The sequence below is a fragment of the Babylonia areolata genome, chromosome 31 (assembly GCF_041734735.1).
Source record: "Babylonia areolata isolate BAREFJ2019XMU chromosome 31, ASM4173473v1, whole genome shotgun sequence".
NCBI lineage: Eukaryota > Metazoa > Mollusca > Gastropoda > Neogastropoda > Buccinidae > Babylonia > Babylonia areolata.
Window position 1 is genome coordinate 19,716,452 of NC_134906.1, and position 5,000 is coordinate 19,721,451.

Here is a 5,000-nt window from a genome sequence, read left to right on the forward strand (position 1 = left end):
TTTTAGTCATTAATGAATAATCTGAATAAAATAATGGAACTGAGTATAAGTAACTGATTTGCTTGCACAATTTTGTTGAGTTTTAACTCACATTTTAAAATTCATAAATGGTATGTGACTTATTGTGAGTTGGAATTAAGCAAAACAGTGCTTGCAAATTATTCTAATGTAACTGAAGCTGGAAAAAAATCACCCCTTTCTGGGTTGGGAACCCAAAATTGACATATTTTGAATAATAGCTACTGCAGATGTGTCAACCTGATTTTAAAATAATGAGTTCTGTAGTGAGGTAAAGATCTTAAAACAGTAACAAAGGCAAAGTATTTCTTTGAACCTTATTTGTTTGAATCTACTTGACCTTTGAAATCTTTGAATACTAAAAAATTGCACAAACAAATAGTGTTCAAGAGATATATATATATATATAAGATCTATTCAGTGCAGACCAGATTCTGGTTCTGGGACTAGAATGTCAGTGCTGCACACATGTTATGTGGATGCACACTATAATTTAAACGGTAAGTATCAGTATCATTATCAGTATCTCAAGGAGGCGTCACTGTGTTCAGACAAATCCATATAAACTACGCCACATCTGCCAAGATGCCTCACCAGCAGCATAACCCACATCCCACCCCACCCCCTCCACGCACTCATTCCAAGGCTACGTATCGCAGCTTCCATGGCACACGCACACACACACACATACACATGCATGCACACACACACTTACTTATACAATCACGCGCACATACGCCCATATCCCCCCCCCCTCTCCGGCACCTCCATCCCCACCCCCACACATATATACAAATATATATATGCACACCTGCATGTTCCAATATTCCGTTGCTCACAGACAGACACACACACACACACACACACACACACACACACACACACACCCATGCAGAGAGCTCTCCTGACACATGTGTACACATTCACACTCGCACACACACACACATGCGCGCATGCACACACATACAGAGGCTGCCACTGATTGGGCGCAAGAGTATTGGGTAAAAGATCTCTGATGCCAGGAAAACAGAAAACTAATTTAATGGGTCTATCATTCTTTAGCATTAGAATGAAAATAAAAATGAAAAAAAAGCAATTATCTTTTGCTTTATGGTTTATGTAAACTGTACAACATTAAAAAAAAGAAGGAAAAAAAAAGAAAAAAAGAGTGGTGGTGGTGGAAGTTTCAACATGTCAATGCTGACCTGATTAATTCTCTTGAAAAGGGTAGGGAGACATAATCTTCACAGTTTATTGTATTTTTAGATGACATGAATCAAAACTCTTGTCCTAGTTTTAATGTATACAGATCTACATCTACAGCTCTATCTATACAAAAAGAGAGATGTCTCTTATTTAGTTATTATCACAAAATAAAGAAGAAGAAACAGATGGTGATCACATAAGGAAACACGGACCACAAATGGTTTTTGCACATCAAAAAATGTACTGAGCAATCAGTTTGACAAACCTATAATAAGAAAGAGCACAGTGGCTATCTTGTTTGTGTAGCTGAAAACAATTGGAATAGTTTAAATACACTTTCTTCCTTCTCTCACAAAGAAAGTGTAGGAAATGCAAACTCACACAAATGCACTCCCTGACATTGTGACCACTCATTCTCTTGTTGACACTGCCTTTGGCCCTTTGTCCATACACTAACCCATCTACACTGTGAACACTAGATACAAACAAATTGCTTCTATCTCCCCAGGGCTCATTTGCTGGTTCTAGATCAATTACTGCTATTTTTCAATCTAGGCTCTGGGGTAATTCAAACAATTTCTTTTGTTCTTCAATGTTCCTTGTGTATACTTGGTAAAAAAATAATTAAAATAAACCAACCAAACAAAAAAAACACCCCAAAACACCCATTCTGTGCTATTCTTTTTGTTAAAAATACTTGAAATTGAAAAAACCAAACAAACAAACAAAAAAAACCCAAACTGGACTGTTCTAAGGATAAGTCTGACCTGATTAATACAAATTTACCGACCAAAGTTAATTCAGAGGCATCATATCTTAATTGATCTAACTTTAATTTTATTGTGGATGGGTCAGTGGGAAAAAAGACATGCAAAAGCTGAGAATGGAAGCATACATTTGTAATGTTAATGACATTCTGTCTGCCACTACTGATGCAAAAAACAAAAGAAAAAACAAACATATATCATGCAGCAAGAAGACATAATTTGTCAACATAACTCCCAAGCAATAAGTAGATTGATCATGTATACATGTCTGCAACTGCAATTTGCATTATAAAACAAAAGTATATCATGCAAGTGTCTCTGCTTCAGTTTGAGCACAGGTACATACAAATGTATGCACATGCATGAATCATTTTAAAGTGCAGTGAATCTGATACTGAATGTGTGTGTGTGTGTGTGTGCGTGTGTGTGTGTGTGTGTTGTGTGTGTGTGTGTGTGTGTGTGTGCGCGTGCATGCACACGTGTGTCTGTGCATATACTACAAATGATGTCTTTGTATGTTTTGTGATCAGAGAGAGAGAGAGAGAGAGAGAGAGAGAGAGAGAGAGAGACAGACAGACAGACAGACAGACAGACAGACAGATCAACACACTGTTAAGAGACAGAGACAGACAGACAGTGAGAGAGAATGTGAAGGGTTACAATAAATGAAACAGACTTGAAAGATAGTGAAAGAGTTAAGACTGTAATGAATAGGAAAATAAACTTACATTGGTCACTTCATACTGCACAATCGTGAAAACAGTACAAAACACACAGACAGAGAAGGGGGAAAACACACTTTTAAAACAAAGGGTCAGTGACGCACCTGCGCCAGGTGTTCATACGGATCCAGTTACACAATCTCTCTCACCTTACACTCTGCCCAGTCCGTGCTGTGTCGACCGAAGCAGCCTCAGTATCCACCGATGTTGACACACTGGTCGACCGAAAAACACGTTCGTTTTGTTCACTCTTCAGCAGCAACAACTTTCTTTCTTCTTCATGGAACTTAATCACCGACTTCATCGCAAACAAAACCACCAACTTCAATTCAGGACGTCTGAACTGAGAAAATACCCAATGGAAGAAAAAAGAAACAAATTCCGCGCCGGCGTGGGGAGGGCAGTCATTGTTCGTGTCTTCTGCTTCTCTTGTTTGCATTTGAGGGACGAAACGTGTTTCAATTGATCGGAGAGTTCGCGGTGCGCTGTTGTCTCTTTTTTTTTTTGTTTGATTTTTTTAAAACTCGGTGTTTCGCTGTTAGTCGCTTTTGTTCTTAGTTTAGTTAATAATTCACCTTCTATGATTATTATATTTTTTTCTGAATTATATCTTAATGTATTAATTTTGTTTCTTTATCTTATTTATTTTTTTTTTCTTCTAAAATACGCGGTATGCACGAAACTGATCTCCGCTGTTAATGATTGAGACAGTACAGCGGACCTTGCTGTTCTCCTTAATTAAGATTGTTTGTAATCTCTTCCGTTCCATTTCTTCTATTTCCACCTGATCCAGTTCTCTGTTGTTGTTTTTTTCTCCCCTGACATTACACATTACAGATTACAGAATACTTTATTATCTCAACAAGAAAAATTCAGTTGTGGTGTAAAACACATAAACAATCACAGTCATTCAACATGTATACATAAAAGACATAAAATGTTCAGGTGGCAACCCATGCGTACAATAAATAATCACAGTAGATAACAACAACACAACAGAAACCTTTAAAAAGTAACTTCGAGAAAATCATACATACATATCATCACAGCCATACATATGCAACACAAAATCAGTTAAAGGATATGAACAAAATAGGCATGAAATAGCATACTAAAAGTAGACACAAGACATAAGAAGATTGTAATTTTCCGGTTTTATTTTCTCTCTTATCATATCAAGTGTCACGGCTTTTAGGCTTTATCAGCCTTTTGCCTGATCAGTTGGGACTTTCTTCTTCTTCTTCTTTTTCATATTTTATATAAGAGTGCGCAATTACTATGTTATGGTTAGCTTCCTATGGAGAAATTAACTTGGAATCCATAATCCTTCCAGTGTTTATCGAATAAATCCTTAAAACTGTAAACTGAGTGTTCCTGCAGTGACAATGTTACTGGGCATATCATTCCAGAAGTTAACAACCTTGTTAGTAAAAAAAAAAGAAGAAGAAGTGTGAAACAAGGTTTGATTTTGTGAATGTCTTCATTAGTTTTAGTGGGTGTCCCCTGGTATGAGTACTGTCCTTTAGAGTGGAAAGGTTTTGTGTAGTGCTCTTATCATAATGTCCATGTAGAATCTCGTATGTCCCAATCATATCACCCCTTAACCTGCGATATTCCAGGCTTGGGAATTTCAAACTAGTTAGTCTCTCTTCATAGGACATACTACCTATCTTGGACATGATATATTATGATGAATCTCTGCCTTTCTCTCTCTCATGTTTCTGTTCTGTAGCTCTCTCTCTCTCTCTCTCTCTCTCTCTGTAGCAATCTCTCTTTCTCTTTCAGTGTGTGTGTGTGTGTGTGTGTGTGTGTGTGTGCGGTGTGTGTGTGACATGCAATTTCTTTATACAGTTTTCTCTGTCTGTATGTGTCTGCCCAGTGTGTGTGTGTGTGTGTGTGTGTGTGTGTGTGTGTGTGTGTGTGTGTGTGTGTGTGTGTGTGTGTGTGATATTCTCTCTCTCTCCCCCCTCCCCTCTCTCTCATACAGTAATGTCTTTCTGTCTGTCAGTCTGTCTCAGTCTCTCTCTCCATGCCAGTGTCAGACAGGCACTTTCTTCAGTTCGCAAAGAAAGTTCATGTCCTTTTCGTTTTACAACAAGCTTCTGGCGCAATGAATGTCTTCTGTACAAGGAAGGGCAGGGTTCACCAACACGCACGCACTGGCGTAGGCACGCACGCACACACAAACACACACACACACACACACAAATAAAAGGAGGGAAGGATGGGAGGCGGGCGGATTTCCACCTTAAATCAATTTTTAACACAGAACAAAAGAACACACATC

At 38.2% G+C, this 5,000-nt stretch overlaps 1 protein-coding gene across 4 annotated transcripts in view; it reads right to left on the reverse strand.

Annotated features, from left to right (window-relative positions):
* Window positions 1–5,000, reverse strand: part of LOC143276119 (uncharacterized) — a 355,742-nt gene that overhangs the window by 179,709 nt on the left and 171,033 nt on the right. Inside the window, exon 1 of one of the 4 annotated variants that reach the window (XM_076580527.1) lies at window positions 2,863–3,077. The exons of the other annotated variants lie outside the window; for them this stretch is intronic. The gene's annotated coding sequence lies outside the window, so the exon portion shown is untranslated. Of the gene's footprint in view, window positions 1–2,862; window positions 3,078–5,000 lie in introns of those variants that run through there. 4 annotated transcript variants of the gene reach the window in all.